Below are 23,763 nucleotides of genomic sequence, written 5' to 3'. Positions count from 1 at the left end.
TGCACTCTGCTGTATCACCACCTGGTATATTAGTCCGCACTCTGCTGTATCACCACCTGGTATATTAGTCTGCACTTTGCTGTATCACCACCTGGTATATTAGTCTGCACTCTGCTGTATCACCACCTGGTATATTAGTCTGCACTCTGCTGTATCACCACCTGGTATATTAGTCCGCACTTTGCTGTATCACCACCTGGTATATTAGTCTGCACTCTGCTGTATCACCACCTGGTATATTAGTCTGCACTCTGCTGTTTCACCACCTGGTATATTAGTCTGCACTCTGCTGTATCACCACCTGGTATATTAGTCCGCACTCTGCTGTAACACCACCTGGTATATTAGTCCGTACTCTGCTGTATCACCACCTGGTATATTAGTCTGCACTCTGCTGTATCACCACCTGGTATATTAGTCTGCACTTTGCTGTATCACCTCCTGGTATATTAGTCTGCACTCTGCTGTATCACCACCTGGTATATTAGTCTGCACTCTGCTGTATCACCACCTGGTATATTAGTCTGCACTCTGCTGTATCACCACCTGGTATATTAGTCTGCACTCTGCTGTATCACCACCTGGTATATTAGTCTGCACTCTGCTGTATCACCACCTGGTATATTAGTCTGCACTCTGCTGTATCACCACCTGGTATATTAGTCTGCGCTTTGCTGTATCACCTCCTGGTATATTAGTCTGCACTCTGCTGTATCACCACCTGGTATATTAGTCTGCACTCTGCTGTATCACCTCCGGGCGACCCTAGGGTACCGGCGCCTCCCCAACGCCCACGGGAAGGGGAGCTTCACAACGTTGGTGCGGTGATCCACCATCCCTTGCTGGCACCACAGTGCCCAGCTCTCGGATGAATGCATGAGTGAACAAATCGGATAATAATGCTGATGATGCTGATGGGACTTTTGGCCAAAATTGTTTGAGTGGGTGGCGCACATACCCAAAATTTAACTTATTTCCATGTACATTTAGAGTCGCTGGTATGCTGGAATGTGGGCATGCATACGGCAGGTTTTCACAACCATAGCGAGAGGTATGCTGGATGTGGTGTCACATGCAAATATATTTTACCGGGTTGCTCACTCCGACAGACCCTGCCGAAATTAATCCCTGTGGTTCTCGCACAGAGACCCAAAGACTTACATAGACTCACATACACTCACAGATAGACTTCCAGAGAACCATACACTTGCGGAGAGACCCAGCGTCTTACATACTCACGTAGAGACAAACAGACTGATAGAAACCCATAGACTCACAGAGGTCCAGACTTTCGCACAGTGCTTAATTTGTCACTGAATATGTTCTGGGTCGCTGGTATAAACTAGAGTAGGGGACACGTGACGAGTCTCCAGAGACACGCAGCAGTGAGGTATGTACAGTATACTGGATGTGCTTTCACGTCGCTTCGTATGGCTGCCGATGTAACATGCAAGAACAACGACTAGAATCTCACATTCAAGGTGGTCAAGGCAGAACAACAGCGTCAGGAGCAGTAGCGGAGTGGATCTCCGCGATGTCTCCTTCGGGGTTTGTGGATCGGGGCATTTAGCGTCGTTATTAAAAGTTGCACGGTCTGTTCTGGATGACTCACAGTCGCACACTACTGGAGAGTTTTTTTAATGTTCCATTTGTGCATCAGGTATGCGGCGTAGACTGCCATGGTTTGTGCAGTGGATGCTGTTTAGGGTGGACCGTGAGCTTCGTGGAAGATCAAACACAGGGAACTTCTGCGTTGGGGCCTTTCACAAGCACGTGTTTGCATGCGAGCTCTCCGTTTAGCTCTCCGAGCTTTAACCACGTCGCTGTACAACCACGGACGCACGGGGGCTGAAATGAAGCCCCCTGCGTGCCTTCAAATCAGTGGCAGCCGCCGAGCTGTAGATGGAACTGTTGCGCTGCGTGTGGCAGGCGCCTGCTCCTGTTGGGGGAATGGTCCTGTGAGTGAGAGTGCAGCTGCCACCCGTACCGTGCTTCTGAATCAGAGAAAACGCGACCGCAACAATGCAACACAACCAAGCCGCCCACCCTCCACCACCACCACCCAACTCAATTACCAAAACCTCTGGGGGTGGCCGGGTGGCTCAGAGGTCAGAGCTCTGAGCTGGCACCGCTGCTGAAATGCTGGGTTTGAATCCAGGTTTCAGCCGCCCGTGATTAAAACCGGCGAGTTGTATGTACAAGTATCTATGTACTGTATGTTGAACTTCTTTCCCACCTTATGTAGCCAACCGTGCTAATCGGAGGTGCGGGGAATCGTCATTATCTGAGTTGTTGGACTCACCAATTATTGCACCAAAGGGGAAAAAAGCCATCAGGTTAAGTTAGTTTTGCACTTAATTTGGCTAAATTACTTCTCTGAAAATATTTTTTTTACTGACAAGCGATGAAAATCACCCTCATAGTGCAGAGCGCGTGGGGACATGCTGCCCCCTACTGTGTGGACCAGAGGTCGCTTAAAGGAATCTCAGATGCAGCTCTATGATATCCGCTTCCGTGGGCCGGTCTCCAACACGAAGCGTCATGCTGCTCTGTGGGATGGATTATTAATCTGATGACATGACCCTGACCGCACACTCCAGGGGGAAACAAATGCATAAATACGAAAAAAATACATAAATCACAAAGCGTGATTTTTGTTGAGGTTCCTGGTGTTGGGTCAGCTGTGACTTCCCACTGGTGGGCCAATGCATCCTCACCCCCGTTCTTTTCCACTCCTTCCTTTCCTAGGTGGCTCCTGCCCAGTGGTGCCATCTGAACTCTGTGGTGCCATCTCGCTGCTGCTGCTGCTGCCACCGCTGCAGTCTCTCCCTCTGCTTCTCTTCCGCTCCTTTGCGGTCTCCACCCCGTAAAGTGCTTTTTTTGTCAAGCTATTCGCGTGCCAGGTCCTTCCTAATTCCCCACGATTTAATTCCCTCCGCTTTAGCAGCAGCAGCAGAAATCAGCACACGCCCGGTTACCGCGTCTGCAATGAGGCGTCTGTAAACGCTCCCCAGTCAGCACATCGTCTCAGCACGATGGGCTCCCGAAAGCACCGAACTCTCGCCGAATCGGCCACCAATGCGCGATTGCAGTCAGGGCAGTGGACGCGCATTGCCGAAGACCCGATCGCGTCCCGTCGACGGCCCTTCGCAAGCTGTTTAAAGTCACGCCGAGACGGCCGTTCGGAGCGACGACTCCACTTTAGCAGAGAGAACGTCGATCGCTAGAGACAGGAGCAACGAAATTATCTCGGTGTGCAGGCGCTGGGTGAATTGGGGGTGGGTGGGGGTGGGTGTGTGGGGTGGTCGTAATTAGTCACCGGCCCGACCCGAGCGCCGCCGATGATGCAGGGTACAGGTAAACACCGCCCTTGTCGCCGCATCGCTCTGCCGCCGCGGCCAGAGTTGTGACGCACGGAGGAAGACGACGAGAGGCAGCCACCCCCTTCCCCACCTCTCCCTCTGATAAATAGCACGTTGCCATCTACGCGTGAGCACCGAGCTATTAAGGATCGCTCTCGTTTGTTTGCTTAGCTGGCGCACGTGCATGGAGGAGCGGCTGCTTACGTCTTCGCAAACGTTAAGAGTAAAAAATAAACTATTTACAGCTATTTGTATTGCACCAGGTAAGGGCCCACGGAGCTATGTAGCTCGTTTTTCATAAGCGACCCGGCCCTCGCAAATGATAACTCAACGAAGTGGCTTATCGCGTGGAAATTTATAGCAGCAGTCAAATACTCTACACTCACTTCGATTCAGAGGGCCCGGAGAAAAATCCACGCGACCACGGTGAGAGAGACACGCAAACTACAAATATACAGCAGCAGGCGTCTGGGTTGGGATCGAATCCACGACCTCCTGCATACCAGGCGAGGGAGATGACATCTCACCACCGCGAGATGTTTTCTGGGATACCAGAGCAGAAACTAATGTCCATACATCCCTCCTCTACCGCCACGCGAGGGACGAGAAGAGCGGATGCAACGGAGTCGACGGGCATAGAGCGTCTCTCCTCCATGCTCATTCCGTGCTGCGCGACTTCATCCTGGAGCGAGTAAAGAGCCGGGTTTTCACTCGCTAACCTTGTACGTGAACGCACAGCTGGGGAAGGGGAGTGGTGTGGTGCATGCTCTGCCATGCACCTGCCCTCCTGAGTTTGATTCCGGGCCACGGCTAACTTCAGTGGCGAGAGATATCCCAACCGGTATTGGTCCCTCCTGCACGCAACACTTTTGTACAAGGCATCGTAACTATGAATTAACACCGCGCAGAAACAAACATTCGCATCGTACTGCGGGGGGGGGGGGGGGGGGGTCGCAAAGTAGCTCGCGCTTTTCATTGCACTATGAACCCGGAGGGCCGAAGTTTGATTCCCAGCTACAGCTAATGTCAGCGGCGACTAATGTCTGAACCGGTCCTGAACCACTCTGCCCCACCAGAGCTTTCGTCAATCCACACTGACCGGTGTGGTGAGGTATGGTCAATAACATTCCTCGTAACCGACACAGCATAGGGAGGCCTTAATCCAAACGAAAAGTTACCCGTGAGTAGATATGCCAACTTAAGACTGTTTATCTAGACGCATACTTGAAATGTTAATGCGTTCCCCCTTCTCTTGTATACAGCTCAGTTGCGTTGAGATGGCCTTTTGCGGCTATTGACTCATGGACTCGATTTGCGGTAACGGGCTCGTGTTGAGTTAAATGAAAGTATTTTTTTATTAATGAGTCATTGTTTTTTTTTGCAGCCGTGCACAAGCACAAAAAACAACGTAAACTCGAAACATTCCGTCGATAACACCGCTTTAAAAGGGCCAGTGCGTGAAACGTCACGTCTTCATTTTGGATCGTCTCTATGAGAGTCATTGTGCCCCTCCCCCGCAACCCATCGTTACACACAGACAACAGAGGACAGAAGGACAGACAGCGTTAGTAGATCGACACTTTCAAACTTAGGCGAAAAGCGCGACAAACTCAGCGGACGGGCACCGTCGTGCCGAGCCGGGGGCTAAGTTCATCCAAGAGAAGCACCGGGCCGTAGCTCAAAGCTGGCAGATGGCCAACCCAGCCCATTTAGCTGGCCCCTGGCTCCGGGTATTCAGCACTAACTCGCCTCGTTCTCCTAATCAGACCCTCGGGACCCTAGACGAGAAAATTCTGGGCGGGGGTAGGGGGGGAAATGGGCAGCCCCAGAGCAACTGCGATGCTTTAACCGCTCGCTGTGGGTTCTGGCACGAGCTTTCCAGTGAGCAACAAAAACAAACCGTAATAGTTTCCTCCCACCACACCTCATTTCATACCAATTGAGACGAAGCATCCGTTCAGAATTCTCGCAGTGCAACCCGTCGTGTAAAGCAATGGCCCCGCCGGAAGCAGATATCACAGGGCTGCATCTGAGCTCTGAGACCCCCTTGAAGTGACCTCTGTTCTACACAGTAGAGGGCAGCACTTTCCCATCCACTCTGCAAGTGACGTGAGTGTTTGTCACATGATGTACAAACCAAGACTTTGAATTTCAGAGCTGGAATTCAGTAAAAAAAAGTGCGGTACAGAATTTAATGCGGTTATTGTGCGTATGCGTGTGTGTGTGTGAAGTCATTGTTGACCAGACTAAAACCACCAGGATACAATTTTAGTTTGTTTAAACCAGGAGGTGAGAACTCAAGAGACCAGGAATGACCTTTGTCACTAAAACGACAAAAGCTAAATAAACAAATATGCAGAAAGGAGCAAATAGAAACCAGCACTATCACATATAGTGCTCAGAGCAAGTGCACCAAACCACCAGCTCACTACACCTGTTCATTTCCTTTAATCACAGGCGGCTATGACTTGGGTTTGAACCCAGGTTCAGCGCTCTCGCTTCGGAGCCACCCAGCCTCCTCTTTTCAGTTGGTTTTCTTTGAATGATCACCGTCTCTTAAATGTGCCGAGGGGCCCAATACGGGGAGCGCAGATGTTGAAGACGAATAGTGGCTCGGGGATTTTTGCCTGGAGGAGAGCTGACAATTTCTTCTGAACGTCACTCGAGAACGCGTTTTGATAAAAGGTAACCGTTCATTGACAGGGAGCGTTTCATGTCGATTGAAACAAAGTAGACCACGTCCTAAAATGTGGCAGACGCATCGCCGTACAATCTCACATACCTCCGTCATTTTGTCATTCTCTTTCACTGAAACCGAAAAATCCGCATCAGCTCATTTGTTTGAGAACTAGGGGGCAGCATTGTCAATGTCGAGAGATGCCGGCGCACATTGAGCCCATTGCAAGAAAAAAATCGCCACCAAGACCATCCGGCTGCCTTTTCGCACGGTGGCATCATGGTCAAGGGGCTGGCTAGAGGATGGCTGGCTAGTGGATGGCTGGCTGGAGCGAAACGTCGCACATCGTACCGAACGACACGCGAGAACGCGTCCAGAGGCTTGCGCAGCAGCAGCAGCAACCCCGCGGACACCAACGCAGCTGTGCCGTCAAATCGACGTTGACCGTCAACAGTCACGGTCCGATCAGAAGGCACCAAAGGGAGAAAAAAAATCTGTCTTCCCTCCAAAGCCTGAGCATTCGTCAAAAAACCCATTCAATACTCCGCTCGTGTTTCCGAAAGGGCTCTCGTAGGGAGCGAGGCCCTGAAGCCGTTGTTGCCTTTCGCAATCTGCCACGGCGCTGTGAAAACAAGCGGCCAAAAACAAAAGGCCACCACGTGGCAGCTGGGAATGGCACGTGCGGTCGTGCCGTAAGAATCAGGTCGCCCGAGACAAACATCAAAGACGCCACCGGTCTTTTGAACTCGTGTCTATGTGCAGCGTGTACAAGAAACACAATGGACTGCCCGTGTAACCGACACAGACTGTGGGAGTAAGTATTGTTAGTACCCATCTCGGCTGCCTTTGTCTCCCAGTGCTGTTGTTGTACAGACAGCGCCAAGTTCTCATTAAGTTAAAGTCGACCTCGGGAATGGCCAGGGCCGGTTCAGATATTTTACCAGTGATGTGTCTGGGAATTACTCTGCTTCTCCTCCCTTATATACGGTAATATTAACACGAATCATGAACAGACATGTTCAGCTTCAGATATAATCCCACGCAGTGCGTAGGCAAGTGTGAAAAGATAAATTAAAATAAGTTAAAACGTTACCAAAGGATCCGTTTTTTTTTCTAACGGGAAAATAAACCACTACTGCGTGCCGGTTGCAATATTTCTCAGTTCATAAACCACTTGCATTGTTTCGAAGTTATCAAACCTTGCAAAGCGAACTTGCTTTTCCACGAACATATGTGTGCATGTAGCCACGTTCATTTCCTGTGCACGTATGTATGTTGAACTTTTTTTGCACCGTACGTAGACCACCGTTGCTAATCGGAGGCACAACCCTGAAGCAGTGATGGGAGTTCCGCATTTTTCCGAGAGGGAGCGGTCTGTTCACACGACAGCCACTGCCCATTTACCACAAAGTGGGGTTCGTTGCTTTGCCCCCACCACCCCCAGGAGTCGCAATTACACCGCCAACCACCAACCTGGATTTGAACTCGCAACCTCTAGATGGCCAAATAACAAACAAAAAAATCAACACACCCGTCAATTGCGTATGGAGGATCATTGCTCGAAACGTTGCCTATTCAATGCGTCTCCTTTTAAGACAATGTTATGGTCGAATGTTGCGGGGGTTTTTTTTAGTCATTTGCACTTTTGCGCAACTGGCAACCCAGTATCGCCAAACGTCTCGCCAAAATGAGCTCAGTCGGACCTCTAACCAGCCCGATTAATGTTTTTTTTTTCCATCGCATCAGCCTCTTGTTCACTTCGCTGGGCCTCAATTCCTTTGCGCTACGATTATTCTATTCTCGCCGACGCAGCCTTCCGGCCACTCTCGCCGTCCAGTCACAGAAGCAGAAACAGATTTAATGCGGGCCCAGAAAGCAGCGTGGGCCAAAAAAATAATAATCATAGGCGCTACGAAATTAGGAACTTTTTCGGCTCATCTCAGTACCAAAGTATATTTTTATGCAACCCTCTTTTCCAATCCTGCTAATGTAATCCTTTTTTTATATACAATCCGAGAGGTGTTTTAACTATCGTCTATTGAAACATCAATCTGTTTAGTTAGCCGGCCTTCGGGCCTGTTTTGCTCAGTAGCTGTGATTAAAACAAAACACCACAGTTGGATGGGAGTCGGGGGGGGGGAGTTAGGTGGGGGGAGGGGGCTGTTGCCCCCACACTTGGCCGACTGAACACTCAGGGGGTTGAACGAGAGAGATTACCCCCTGGCTAGGAAAATCAGCGCTGCCAAAAGGTGCTTTTTTATTATCAAGGTCCGGGGCAAAATGCCAGCCGAGGCAGCCTCTGAGGCCCCCTTGGCCTTTCCTGAGGCCCTCTTAGAGCTGAGGCTTGGAAGAGACCGCCTCACCTGTGCCCCCCCCCCCCCACTACTCTCACACCCCCTTCCCATCGTAATAAACCAATTGACGTCATTTTAACAGTGTGTGTGCATTGCTATGAAAATATACCTTCTCCTGACAAAGTGAAACCTATAGTCCATTGTAAATGCCGATGAGATGCGTCTTAAAGGAAAGCGTTCCTGTAATTATTAATCCGAGGCGAGGAGGAGCGAGGTGGTCTAGAGGCTGGCGTGCTGCGCTCTCAGCCAAGCAACCCGAGTTCGATTCCTAGCTACAGCTCGCATTCATGGCAAGTGGGGATGGTGAATGGCTGGAATTTGTTTTATTGTAACCTGCGGCAGGTTCAATCCCACATTCTTCGCGTGGCCAACTCAGCCGCTCAGCGTTCATCTCTCCTCCCTGTGCCCATTTTTAAAATATATTTAGAACTTACACAGGGGGTAAAACCAATAGCTTAGGCTCTCAGAAATAAGAACTTAAAACTCCACGCGAGTGTTCTCACACTAACTAGTAAGGGAATTCTTATTCCATCTTCACTTCGTTGTGAATGTGCGAGCCAAGATGCGCTTAAGTGGGGCCCCATTACAAACCTGCAACGACTTACGTGCCAGGCCATTCCAGACTTCAGAAAAATCTTAAAATAACCATTCCAACAACTCATACATCAAAACATTACACAGGCGATAAGCAATGTACTCATGCGAGCTAATATGCACAAAAGCGTAGCGAGATGTCTGCTTAATGGAATTAAATAGGAGTAAATGTCTCGTGACATCTGGCTTGACTCCAGCTGGTTTATCTCAGCCACTGAATGCTGCACGCTTACGGTGTTGCATGCATGACCTTGTGAATCCAAAAACTCGGGCAAGGAATCCATGAAAACAGCAAATGTGAAACAAACTTTAGACACATTTTAAACACTTAAAATATTAATAGTAAGATCTGCTTTCGTCTGCCCTGCATTCTGCTCGATCTCTCACCTCCTGTGTTGTTTGTGGAGTAGTTGGGATGACGCTTAATTGTAATTTATGCATTTAGAAGGGGGGGGGGGCGGGCTATCAGAATACCCCCACCCACCTACACCTTCATACCCAACAACCCCCAGGATGCTACAGAGATGTTGGATTCCACCGTCGGCCCACTGCTTGTTACTGTCACGGGCGTGTGAGATCATGTATTTTGGGCCATTGTAATTCTGTAACATGTAACCATGACATGGTTTAGAATCATGGTTGCGAACAGAAATGGTGGTGATATGTTAATTACCTCGCCTGGTATACAGGAGATCATGGGTTCGATCTCGACCATGATGCCTGTATATTCTCTCTCCCCGTGGGCACATGGATTTGTCTCCGCGTTTTCCCTCCACATTTAGAATCAACATGCGCTTGCAGTATTTGGGTGCTATAAATGTCCACATAATGATAAGCCACTTCTTTGAGCTATCATTTGTGATGGCCAGGTCGCTTGTAAAAAAAAGAGCTATACAGCTCAGTGGACCTTACCTAGTAACATAAAATAAAAATGCTTATCGTGTACAGGTGCTAGGTGGATTGTTACATCGCAAGATTGTGAGAGATATCGACAACTTGGGGAGGTTTTCATTCAACAGTGGATGAATCATGGCTACTGCTGAATGTTTGGACGTACACAACGTGTGTTAACCCCCGCTCCCCACCCAACGCACATATTCTCTTTTTGTTAAATTCTTTTATTTTTTTCTACCCGGTGGGGGGGGGACTGTTTTCGCAGGCTCATCGGCACACACAACAAAACAAACCATAAAAACAAATTTGTGCCGTTGTAAATTTTACTTCGAACGTGACCAAAAAAAAAACAACCAGCACATTCACCGCGCGTGCTTATCGCCGAACTCCTCCGAATCATGGGCGGTGACTCATTGTGCGCGGTGCCGATGCTAATCTTCAAACGAGGCCGCAGTGGAACGCGAGGACTCCCAGGTGTCGTTCCTGGTTTGTCTCAAACCCTCCGTCCGTGTTCGTTTCTCCCACCCTTAAAAGTTGTCTCCGACGCTCAGATGAAAGGCAGCTGCCACGGCAGAGAGGAGAGCATTGTTGGCTTTCAAGGGGCCCACATCTGGCCCCTTACCCATGAGCACAGCTGATTAGACAATTGCATTCGGCCAAGTAGACTTGACTATATCACCGCTGCACGGCGACAGGAAATATTCCCCGATGGATGAGGCTGCCCAGCTCCTGTAAGCCCAGCAGTGAGCCGCAGTGGTCTGCGCTGAGTTGTCCGCAATACGAGCTGCAGGGTCCATGGCAGTGAGGCGTTGGTGAGATGTGATGCCAACCTACGGGCAATGGTGCTGCCACAGCTTGAAACATCACCTGAGCACCTTCGCTTTCTTGAATACAGCGATACGCATAGCTGTTCGCCCGTATTATTGTCCAGGGAAATTGAGTTTTCAGGTCCATACGGCGTACAGCCGTTTCAATACGGTGCAAACAAAATGCGTTATCTATTTGTTTGTGTTTCTCCCTTGTGATGTAGGACGAACTTTGAGATTTATAAGGGCACGGGGTGACCAATAAGGTCTTGGAATTGTTTGCAATGAGGTAGGCACTGATGAGGGGTTGACAGTTATGGATACAGCAAAAAAATACTAGAATTAACTACCTAGTTTTGTTGTTGATTTATTTAAAAAAAAGTAGAAAATTCTCCAATGCATTTTCGGGTTGTACCGTTCGTTGTTAGGCGAGATGTCCCGACGTTTGTCGCTGCACGTGCTGGCAGCTCCGTCGGGAACTTATTCTGGACCTGAAGCTCCCAGCACACGGGGGTAACGTCTGGGTTCACGCGAAACAAGAAGATGACAACAACCTAAAAACTAATCAGAGAGTCACACAGAGCCACCGCAACAACAACAACAACAACAAAAACCCCACGCAGGAAAACGTTCATGGAAGTTGTCTCTTTTGTGCTGGCGCGCAAAGCGACCTGATGAGTGGAGTTTTTCCATCATTTCGCATGGAACACATTATTACGGCAAAAAAGCCAAAAATAATAACGTGAACAGTCTTATTTTTATTATTGCACGTCAATTTCAGCGCTGAGATTATTCATCGCACGTCTTTGAAGAAGCCGAGCCTCCCAAGTGTCACTAAAGCGAGTCGGCTCGAGGCATTCATCCCCGGTCAGCGACGTCTGATCACTGTCTGTGCGTCCCCCGCACCTCCCATTAGTACGGTGCGAAAGAAGTTCAACATACATACGTACAGTGAGGGAAAAAAGTATTTGATCCCCTGCTGATTTTGTACGTTTGCCCACTGACAAAGAAATGATCAGTCTATAATTTTAATGGTATATTTATTTGAACAATGAGAGACAATAACAAAAAAATCCAGAAAAACGCATGTCAAAAATGTTATAAATTGATTTGCATTTTAATGAGGGAAATATGTATTTGACCCCCTCTCAATCAGAAAGATTTCTGGCTCCCAGGTGTCTTTTATACAGGTAACGAGCTGAGATGAGGAGCACACTCTTAAAGGGAGTGCTCCTAATCTCAGCTTGTTACCTGTATAAAAGACACCTGTCCACAGAAGCAATCAATCAATCAGATTCCAAACTCTCCACCATGGCCAAGACCAAAGAGCTCTCCAAGGATGTCAGGGACAAGATTGAAGACCTACACAAGGCTGGAATGGGCTACAAGACCATTGCCAAGCAGCTTGGTGAGAAGGTGACAACAGTTGGTGCGATTATTCGCAAATGGAAGAAACACAAAAGAACTGTCAATTTCCCTTGGCCTGGGGCTCCATGCAAGATCTCACCTCGTGGAGTTGCAATGATCATGAGAAGGGTGAGGAATCAGCCCAGAACTACACGGGAGGATCTTGTCAATGATCTCAAGGCAGCTGGGACCATAGTCACCAAGAAAACAATTGGTGACACACTACGCCGTGAAGGACTGAAATCCTGTAGCGCCCGCAAGAAAGCACATATACATGTCCGTCTAAAGTTTGCCAATTAACATCTGAATGATTCAGAGGACACCTGGGTGAAAGTGTTGTGGTCAGATGAGACCAAAATGGAGCTCTTTGGCATCAACTCAACTCTCCGTGTTTGAAGGAGGAGGAATGCTGCCTATGACCTCAAGAACACCATCCCCACCGTCAAACATGGAGGTGGAAACATTATGCTTTGGGGGTGTTTTTCTGCTAAGGGGATAGGACAACTTCACTGCATCAAAGGGACGATGGACGGGGCCATGTACCGTCAAATCTTGGGTGAGAACCTTCTTCCCTCAGCCAGGGCATTGAAAATGGGTCGTGGATGGGCATTCCAGCATGACAATGACCCAAAACACACGGCCAAGGCAACAAAGGAGTGGCTCAAGAAGAAGCACATTAAGGTCCTGGAGTGGCCTAGCCAGTCTCCAGACCTTAATCCCATAGAAAATCTGTGGAGGGAGCTGAAGGTTCGAGTTGCCAAACGTCAGCCTCGAAACCTTCATGACTTGGAGAAGATCTGCAAAGAGGAGTGGGACAAAATCCCTCCTGAGATGTGTGCAAACCTGGTGGCCAACTACAAGAAACGTCTGACCTCTGTGATTGCCAATAAGGGTTTTGCCACCAAGTACTAAGGCATGTTTTGCAGAGGGGTCAAATACTTATTTCCCTCATTAAAATGCAAATCAATTCATAACATTTTTTTCCGTGAGTTTTTCTGGATTTTTTTGTTGTTATTCTCTCTCACTGTTCAAATAAACCTACCATTAAAATTATAGACTGATCATTTCTTTATCAGTGGGCAAACGTACAAAATCAGCAGGGGATCAAATACTTTTTTCCCTCACTGTACGTACTAAAAATTAAACTATTTTATCTTCTGGGTTCTTTCGGTAAATTCACGTAGAATGGAAATAAAATAATAATTAAAAAACATAATAAAATAAAATGAAACTATTTTATTTTTATGTTAGCAGGTAAAAGTCCACTGAGCTATTTAGTTATTTTTCAGAAGCGACCTGGCCACAGATGATGGCTCAACTAAATGTTTTGTCATGTGGAATTTTACAGCAGCCAAACACTCTACACGTATGATGTTCATTATTAATGTGGAGGGAAAAATCCGGAGGACCCGGAGAAAAATCCAAATATACAGCAGGCGGCAGGGTCAGTATCGAACCCACGACCTCCTGTATACCAGGCGAGGTAGTTAAGATATCCTTGCCACCGTGATGATGAGAGATACGCAAACTCGAAATGTACAGCAGGTGTCAGGGTCGGTATCGAACCCACGACCTCCTGTATACCAGGCGAGGTAGTTAACATCTCCTAGCCACCGTGTTGATGATGAGAGAGAGACACGCAAACTCGAAATATACAGCAGGCATCAGGATCGGTATCGAACCCACGACCTCCTGTATACCGGGCGAGGTAGTTAACATCTCCTAGCCACCGTGGCGCCCGTAACGCGTCGCGCATCGACCCAAGGAGACGGAAACAAACGCAGAACCGCCCCAGTATTCACAGTCGCCACCTCTGAACGAGGAAGACTCCTCGCAGATATCCCGGGACAGTTGAAGAGGACGATTCCGAGAAAACCAAGACAGAATGAAAACCCCGCTAACCCACATACCAGCCAAGTCGAGACATGACCCGTTCCACAGACCTCTCGTCGCGCAGGGCGAGCGCAGAAACTCTGTGTGGGTGTGTGATGTGTTTGCGTCAACCTGCGGCTTACCCTGAGCTCATCCCGCGATAATGCGCGTGGCTTGTGTGTTTTCCCAAGGCTCGTCATGTGGCAAAGAAAGATGAGTAGGTGAAGGAGTCTTTGTTGCTTCACGAGTGTGTTTCGCTCGCAGCATTCCGGCTGTACAAAGACCACGATATACACGCAAGGCGGACATTGTAAGTGTGACATCATTGCGGAAAGAGCGCCTATGACCGAATCACCCGCCGATGACCACGTTATGATTGCAGACGGCACTGAACACTGTCGGCCTTTGAGAAAACTTGGAACGTTCAAAGAATGTTAACGAACGGTATTGAATTCAACATTCGTTTCTATCGCTAGGCACTCTCATTATTGCCCAACAAATGTTTTGTCATGTGTTACACTCTTACCTTTTCCAACTTTGATTGTGCTGTTTGTTGCCGGCTGTTAATTTTTTGTTGGGCCTTTGGGCCTGTTCTCAACATCTGCGTGAAAAAAATGTTAAACCGACTGATTATAATCAAACAACCCCAGTTTCCAATGTATTTCTATGTTGAGACAAAATTACCACAATATACAGTAGTTTTAATCAACTGGTGGATTCGCATAACGCGTAAGGCTGAGAGAGCTTGTGTACGTGCAATCCACATCACCCTCGTGTGTTGTTAAATATAAACCTTTAGAAAGTCGCTCCAGGCTCTGCGCAGCCCACCTCCACACAATTCCACACGAATGCCGATCCCACTGGGTGATGGCGCATCACGGTGGAGAGATGTTAACTCCCTCGTCTGCTATGCAGGAGGCCCTGGGTTCGATCCTGACCCAGACGCCTGTATATTTGGAGTTTGCATGCTTCTCTCCCCGTGATGATGTGGATGTTTCTCCGGGTGCTCCAGTTTGCCCCTCCACATTTAGAAACGTGCGTTTAGAGGTGTGATGCTTCACCTTTACTGCAGCTTTGCACCCGTTTGGTTTTAAATCGTAAAAAAAAGATATGTTAATTACACAGGGTTCGATTAAACAAAGGAGTTGTACTTGCGTGGCCTTGCGTAATTAGTGTTTCGATGCTTTACCTCTTAAAAAGATTGGCATGTCTCGCACCCCCAGAAAGGGCATCTCGCACCTCCAGGGGATGCGTGCACCCCAGGTAAATAACTACTGGTTTAGGGTATTTGACTGCTACACATTTCCACGTGATAAGCCACTTCGTCGATCTATCATTGGTGGCCAGGTCGCTTCTGAAAAGCAGCTACAAAGCTCAGTGGGCCTTACCTGGTATAATAAAAACAGTTAATTGTTTATCATCAGGCCTCCTTTGCCAGTACCAAAATATAATAATTGTGTTTTTCCCCTTTTTTAGATATAGAACACAACCCATCAGCCACACGGCCTTCTGGGAGGGTGTCATTTCAGCAGCATTGCTTCAAGACAAGCAAAAGTGTGGACCGGTTTCGACAATCAGTATCTCACGAGTCGGGCTCGCTTGAAGCAATGCTTCGAAACCGCTGAACTTTCAGGAAAAGACGCTCCCTCCCCTTACGCTGTGCGTCTGAGTTTGACACAAAATCCTACAATACGTAACTCGAAATAATCATATATATAAGAATAGGGTAAACCCTATTACCCTATTATGAGATATATGAGATCCCATGATGATCGAAAAAATAATTCGCTTCGTGGTGGAGAATATACGTAACAAAATACAGGCTTTCCTCTTTTACAGACGGTGTTAATTGGCAATGGTGGTGTTATGCTAACGATGCTCAGTGAGATGTGGATTCCCCTGCTGTGTAAATATCTCATTCACCTCTGTAACACTAAAAGTTTGTTTTATTTGACCAGGTAAGGCCCACTGAGCTACACAGTTCTTTTCCAGAAGCGACCTGGCCACCTCGTTCACAATGACACTCTGGGCACCTCAGCAATCCAGCAACTGCACTCCCTTGCCTTCCATAATGACGTTCTATATCTAAATACTAATTTTCGCTGTCATATATTTTATTAAAACCGATGTTTGCATAGATATATTAGATTTCGTAAGTGTTTGTTTGATACAATGTCTGCCATTTGTAAACTACCAATGCCAATTTTATATCTGTTCATGTCAGTCACGGGCGACATCAGTGGCGAGTGACATCTGAAACTCTCCTTCCACCGACGCGTACTGACCAGTGTGGTGAAGTATGGTCAAAAGACCCCCTTCACCGCCACGGCATGGGGGGAGGGGGTGGCCTTCATCCAGCAGTGGATTAACTCAGCCGTACTTGAGCGCACAACAGAGCTACTGTAACATTATTGTTAGCGCTGTGACAAAATACATAGGCAGATAATATAATTCCATCGTAAGCCACATAGCCGTCTCTTCACGTAAATTCTAAAACTATGTTTTTGTTCCATGACGCATCAGCCCAACAGCCACAACGATACGCAGGAGACATTTTCTGTTAATCCGAATGAACGATTATTTTTTTCCGTTTGCACGGTAGTTCTCTAAAGAGAACGTGATGACATGTGGATTGTGAGAGGGGATTGCGAGGATGGATTGCGAGGGTGGTTTGCGAATGTGCCAGCACCACGTCTGACTGAGCACCCATGGCAAAGCCCCCGACGGTGCCCTTGGGACTCATTGGTGGTGCCCTGGCTGCCCCGGATATCCCTGGGACACGTCATCGTCGTTGTCGTCGTTGTTGTTGTCACTGATGTTGGTGGTCCTGGTCCCCAGTAACTTCGACCTGGACTGTGCCACGGTGATGCTCTCTCCGCTGTCTCTCTCCCTCTCCCACGTGTCCCCTAGAACCAAGCTCCATAATACAATGAGGCTGTGTATACGCTTTATTTACACGCGTGCCCTGACACAGGATCTCCCGCCACCCTTATTGATCTGTTTGTCCTGCTTGAAGTGAGTCCTGGCGTGGGTTTCGCGTAAATAATGTGGTGCTGCTGTTGTGTTTTGCTCTGGCTAGTTTGCACGTCCCCACAGTGCCGTGTCCTGTAGCTGCCACCACCGCCTGCGATGTGATGGTCTTGCTTGGGCTGTGGTCGTCTATGCAACAGAGCTGCTTAGTTCACCGGGGCCTCACCAGCTGAAATAATAACGTCTGGGTCTAAGTCTCTGCCCTGACCCCCCCCCCCAACACCCTTTCTAAAGGAATGCAGTTCCTTTTTCTTGTTAGTAAAAGCATCTTCAGATGCAATTGCATAGCGACGCGATATACATTTAAATTATTGTTGTTAGCAAGTGAAACGTTACACCTAATATGCCTTCCTACATCCACACTCCTCGCTTGTCCCAAGAAGAAAAATATGAAGGGGAAAAAAGTCCAACAATCCACCCTCCAAAAAAATAATAGATTCAAACTTTTATGGTAAGATCACGAAAACGAATTTCTTTCGAATTGCTTTTTGATGTTTAGTTTGTTGTCCTTCCCCCGCATCCCCGATTAGCACGGTTGGCTACATACGGTGCGAAAGAAGTTCAACATACATAATTAAAATTATCAAATCAAACCGTTTGCACATTTGGCGTACGTGCCAAAACACAGACCATCGTCGATTCACAGGCTACACAGTCTGTAGTAATTTCACAGCAGGGAGCAACGTTGCCTTGGGGCTTTACCCTATTAGGTAATTTGATGTTCATTTTTTAAAACGTGGTCCATTTGGACCGTGACGTCGGCACAGACACACGCGGCCTTCTCCGCGTCGAACAACATCACCGTTAGTAAGTTCTCACTTTCAAGTCACCAAACCAACGGGATCTTTAAACGTCCGCCGGAGGAGCATGCCCGGGCGCCTCGGCACGTTCACCGTTCGTGCAACCCCCCCCCAACCCCCCCCCCCCCCCGAGAAGTGAATCGGGGGGACAATTTTTTTCACGATTACACCGTTGGGCACGCACGATCAGGCGTGCCTGTCGCGGGCGGCTCGGCTGTGTGGGGGGGAGGGGGGCAGCGCTGAGCGCGCGATGCGCATTTACAGGATTAGCGCGGCTAAATTGACTCTTGGGCCGCCCGTTCGGTTGGCCACGCGTGAGAAAACTACCGCGTGAGAGGGGGGGGGGGGTAGCCACATTCTTGGCCAAGACCCCAAAGCGAGGTGCAAGCGCGAGGCCTGGACGGGGAGAAAGGGAGAGAACGCCGCCTCTAATTATCCCGCTCACTCGTGATGCAGTCGCCCAATTTGCCTTAAGCCTCCTGCGATATTTACAAGCTTGTTCGGATTGCCGATAGAACAATGTGTGTCCAGAAGTTGCAATCCAGAAGTTGAACGCGAAATTTAACACTCTTCTGAAATTCGTGGTCCGCCAGGAAGTGTCTAACTGTGTTGTTGGCCTGATTGGTTGTGCTTCACGTAATGTTTTTTTTAGGTTTGTTAAATTCTCGTCTCTCATCTTTTTTGTTGTATTTACCTCCATGATTTGTTCTTTCCATGATTTGTTCTTGACACCTGATGAAGATCGCTTGTGTTGTGATCGAAACGTCGTGATTGTTTTGTTTTAATGTAATTTTATTGTATTTCTACATACGTGACTTTACCGAAAAAAAACAATGAGTAATGTTTGTCCCCTTCATTTCAGACGCCTGTATGCAGTATGCGGAGTTGGCGTGTTCTCTCTCCTCCATGGTTGCGTGGATTTTTATCCGGGTCTCCCGGTTTTTCTCTCCAAATGTCGAAATGTGTGTATCGGGTGTTTGGCTCCATTAATGTCCACGTGATAACACACATGGTTGAGCCGTTATTTGTGGCCAGGTCGCCTCTGAAAAAGAACTGTATAGCTCAGGGGGCCTTACAGCCGGTGAAATAAAATAAAAAAAAGTTGAATTGATAGTTTTAATGCGGTTGCACGCTGGACTTGCAATTTAGAGGGTACGGCGGGTTTGATTCAATCTCCTCGTGTGCCGCAGTTGAAAGGGTAGGAGCAAGTTTCTGAAAATGCCCCCACTGCCTCGGTCCACACAGCAGTGTAAGTGGGTACCACAAAGCAGTTAAGTTTATGATCGGCAGGTCGCGTGTAATTTGGGAAAGTGTGGGTGCTTTAACCTCTTCCAGGAATTTCTCATCATTATCATCACGATCCATGGGCAGATAGCCCGTAAGGTGTCCACTGCACATGTCGGCATTGCTTTCCACTTTCCTCTGTCTTGTAGTGCCAATATACTCAAGCAGTGTCACATCTTTCTGGCACCAATCTCTTACGTCGTCAAGGTGTTCTGGCCTTGCGTGAAAGAGTAAGAGCAGACCAAGTACCCTCCCAGCAGTCTCTCTAGACATCCTTCCGGGGGAGGCCCTGCCTCCAGCAGTGGCGTTAGCGATTGCAAGGCCGCGCCTTTACCTTTCAAGAAGTTAATAGACGAGCGTAACCTCATTAACGTGGTAACATGAACAAAATACGCCGTCGCTTTATTGCCTAAAGTGAAACTAAATGATGCAGTACCACTCGCGTTATTGGCACGTCAGGTGGCAGCAACACATGAGCGTCCGGTCTGGTGTGGTCACACAGCCAACGGAGCTTGAGGCTACTCAGCAAGCGGTAGCCCCGGTCATAAAGTGAATGGCTCGTGTGGATGCTGCCTGGATGTTTGGTGACGAGTTATTGCACCATGGCATTTGTGGGTGTCGATGGATGTTGTGTGTGTGATCGTGGGAGATTGATGATGTTGGTGTTCGATGATGATGATTGTTTATTGGTGATGGATGGGGGCGGTCGGTGGTAGTTACTAATTAAACATCTACTTGTTACAGCCCGTTTGTCAATCCACTGCTTGATGAGGGATTCCCCCCCCCCCCCCCATGCTGTGCGGGCCGAGAGGGTTATTTGACGATATTTCACCACGCTGGTCGGCGTGGGTTAACGTAGGTGGAATTGGGGGGGGGGGGGGGGTTAGCGAACTGCACTACGAATCTGGCGACCCGAGTTCGATTCCCGCTCGCGGTCAACACCAGTGGCAATTATTTGAACCGATCCTGGGCCTCCCCTAGGTCGCCTCGAATGAGTACCTGGTGTGGTGTGTAGTAAACATCGACAATGGGGAGACAAAAGCGGTCGGGCGTGGTGCTGGCCACGCACCCCCTCGTGTGTCATTCCGACATTCATAGGTACTGGCTAACAGCACTTGCCCCCGCAGTCTGTTAAGGCTATTCGGTGGATCTTTGTCTTTGGTGGGGGGTGGGGGTGGGCACCGCCTTCAATTGCTCACAACGCCCACGGCCACCTCTCTTGTGCATATTGTGGTCGCCCACCCATGTACTATCCAGGCTAATGCCTGCTCAGCCTAATGAGGTCCATTTTAAATAAATGTATAAACTCGGTACAGTACTTGAAGGTGAGTGAGCATTTTAATGTATCACAATGAAACAACGTACCATTTGCGGTGCACCAAACGCCACGTTTTTGATTAATGCTTTTAGCGAAACACTTGCCAAAGTGACATCACCTGTGAATGGCACAGACCCAAACAGGTGGGTCTAGACACCTGTCTGACGCCTGTATTGTCTATAACAATGGCTCATGGCCGTGCGCTTACCTGTTTGACGACAAGTAACATCCTTCCATAGATCACGCGAAGTGACTAATCCCTGGGAGACCGACGGAGAGAAACCGCCGAGAGAAAGATAAAACGTACAGTACTCAGAGCACGGTCCTTCAGCAATTCAATTCAATGAGGAAGCATGGTCCTGGTTTACACGACTGGCTTCTTCATGAAACTCGCAGCAATAATTCAGACCAGGGTTTTCAAATGTGTAATCCAAGTGTCAGCTCAAATTGAAATCTTAACAAACATTGCAAACGTATTAATGTAAAAAATAAAATATAATATGTGTATGGGTTAGATCGCGTAATCATCAATATGTTTATTGGTCGAGATAGCCTACGTGTTAAACGTAAATTAAACTATTTCACATTCTAATCTATGCATGTATCGCTCTTCTCTAATCTCACTACCTCTTTATTGTCTACGTTTCTCTTAGCTCACTCCATCTATAGCTCCTGTTTATATCTCGTTTGGCATATCACTAGAATTTAATTAATCGAAATGCAGGGCCAGCCCAATTTATTTTTTTAAACTTCGGGCCCCCAGTGAGTCAGCACCCACCCACTGATGTCGTCAGGGTGTGTGGGCCAGCATTTAGCAAAACAAACCCTCCAAACTCTGTGTGGATACGAGCCATAAAAGAACAACAACAACTCAACACCTCGATTGAGAGTGTGTCAGTGGCGACACGCAAACACTGCCACTCCTGTAACAACAATGGCTGGACTGGGCTGGGGGGATGCAGGGTGGCGGTGACCATCTGCCCGTCAACGGGAGTTGGGGCAGGCAGCGGGTCAAATCATTGTTGGGCTCTCGGTGGCATAAGGGAGCACCTGCCCCAGCCTCAGTGAGCCCCAGCTGCTGACCTTCCACCTCACGCAGTCTGAAGCGTAGGCCCTCTTTGTGAACGAGCGGATTCGCCATCCCCCTTTCTCCTCCGGTACTTTGGCTGCCGCTTCCAGCAGACGTTAGAGCATCCTGGCTCAGTTCAACAGCAATTCGACAGCCAAGCCGACTGAAAATGATGTCAATTGAATTCTATAGCACCACCACTCCCGCCATCGTCGTTAGCCCGCAACTGGCCATCACGGTGAAGTATGGTCAAAGTAACCCCCACCCCAACCTCTTCCTGTCTGGCGTGGAAAGGCCCTCACTGCTGATGACATGCAAAACGTTGATACAGGTCCATAGCTTTCCTGCTTTGCACAGTACTGCTGGGAATACTATTTTTTTTAATGAAGTTCAATTGGATGATGGCCTAAAAAAACTGTTTAATTTTTACGTGTAGATTTAGACAATTTAGTATTTTTAATGCAAACTGTTCAGAAAAGTAAAAAGGGATTGGGCAGGACACATTTTTCTATAAGCGATGATGGCCGATGCTTTGTAGAATAGCGGCAGAGTGGCAGCCCAGGATATGGCACTTGTCAGAGAGTACGTCCACCAGGGAGATGGAGCGATGAAAGCAGCTCGCGTGCCACCCGCTGGGTGGATTCACGCAATGGCGGAATCGTGGGAGGTGGAGGCGGCTTTGGGGGGGGGGGGGGAGGGAGGCCTTCTTGATGATAAAATTGTAAGTCCTCCATGGCGGTCCACACAACATCGGCATGCCCTACCCCATACACGCCGATGTCAATCCCTGCACCGAGACGACCGGGAGTTACCCCCGGAGGTGTGAACAGAGGGGACTCGTGGCTAATAACGAGGAGACAGGGATGAGGGGAGTGGGAGGGAATGGGAGAGGGGACCGTGGGGATTAGAGGGGGCATGGGCAGGAGTAAAGGAGAGAGAACGACCTATGGATGAAGAGGAGAGAGCTGTGGATGAAGGAGGGAGCTGTGTGATGGAGAAGGTGGAAATAAAGGACCAGAACCCCTACCTGTCTCCACCCGTTTGGTGAGGAGAGTGTCCGCTAGACTACCATCCACAACAGCACGTGAGTTATGTTACCTGATACAGTTTCCGTACACGAAGAGCACATCTTGCTGCTGCTGCTGCTGATGTATTCTACAGGGCAGTGGAGTTTATTTCGGGAGGCCTGACTTGAGTCGGCCCGCTTTCTCCGGGGGGGGGGGGGGGGGGGAAGAAGGAATAAAACCTGTCAGACGGCATTTGCCTTGCGTTTAATGAGGCTCACTGAAGCCTGCAGTCTGATCACTCAGATGGATGCACCAGGCAAGCCACAGCAAGCCGGCGCACGTGACATTCGTCACTTAATGAGAGTTTCATTGTCGGCCGAAAACGGGATGGGCTGGCAAATTTGGGAAAGAGAACCGCTCACTTAAATATGCAAAGCGTGGCTCTGACTTCTCCAGGAAGTGTTACAGAGAGTGCGCTCACGGCTGCCAACACCACCGGTGACGATTATCTGAAGCGATCCCTGGGCCTCCCCTCGGTCGACTCGGCCTCAAATGAGTACCTGGTGCGATGTTTAAACATCGCCACTGGGGAGACAAAGGCGGTCGGGCGTGGTGCTGGCCACTCACTCCCCGTCGTGTGCCGTAACGACCTTCAGAGGTGCGACTCGCTAACAGCACTCGCCCCAGCAGTCTGTTCAGGCTATAGGGGGGCGGAATCTTCGTTTCGTGTGGACGATGGCCAAGAATGATGACAGTGGCAGCCAAGGGACAGACTGCGTCTGAGAGGGACGTCGACCGCAGGCAGCAGTGGTTCGATTCCCGGTCGTGGTGAACGTCAGCGGTGAGGCTCGAGCTGCCGACTGTCCCCGTTTGACCCAGACACTCCGGGAATTGCCATCGGCGTTCGGGTGGCAGGAATTCATTCGAACCTGTGGAATTGTGTTGAACTTTATTTACAGGATAATGTACAGGTTTGATATCAGAATCAGAATGTTTACGCATACTGGAGGAATCCAAAGAGCTGCAAAGCTGTTTTTCACAGATGTAATTTTCACAGATGTCCATATGTCTGGATAACAGACCTAGTGCCAGCTGAGAACTCCATCCGGCTTTGGTCCATGGTGGAAAAGGTGGAAATCCTGGCGGTGAATAATATCTGAACCGGTCCTCAGTTTGGTGAAGTATGGTCAAACAAAACCCCCATGACTGAAACAGCATGTGGAAACTTTCATCCAGCAGTGGATTGAAAAAAGGATCACTCGAAAAAAGTATTAGAAATGTAATACATT

At 48.6% G+C, this 23,763-nt stretch overlaps 1 long non-coding RNA gene across 3 annotated transcripts; it reads right to left on the bottom strand.

Moving 5' to 3' along the window:
* Positions 1-10,186: 10,186 nt before the first annotated feature.
* On the bottom strand, positions 10,187-22,690 carry LOC116946512 (uncharacterized). Of its 3 annotated transcripts, none has more exons than XR_012945445.1 (5): positions 22,495-22,690; positions 20,607-20,658; positions 14,493-14,567; positions 14,110-14,238; positions 10,187-11,207 (listed from the first exon to the last, which is right to left on the bottom strand). It is a non-coding gene; the product is annotated as an uncharacterized LOC116946512 (long non-coding RNA). The 3 variants fall into 3 exon arrangements; XR_004403564.2 differs by lacking the exon at positions 20,607-20,658 and having other exon boundaries at positions 10,187-10,443; positions 11,103-11,207; XR_012945444.1 differs by lacking the exon at positions 20,607-20,658.
* Positions 22,691-23,763: the final 1,073 nt, after the last annotated feature.

Source organism: Petromyzon marinus, chromosome 27, assembly GCF_048934315.1.
Source record: "Petromyzon marinus isolate PM22_M1 ecotype Great Lakes invasive population chromosome 27, UKy_Petmar_22M1.pri1.0, whole genome shotgun sequence".
In the NCBI taxonomy this organism is placed as follows: domain Eukaryota; kingdom Metazoa; phylum Chordata; class Hyperoartia; order Petromyzontiformes; family Petromyzontidae; genus Petromyzon; species Petromyzon marinus.
The sequence above is the reverse complement of the archived record's forward strand: the minus strand, read 5'-3'. Positions and strand labels throughout refer to the sequence as shown.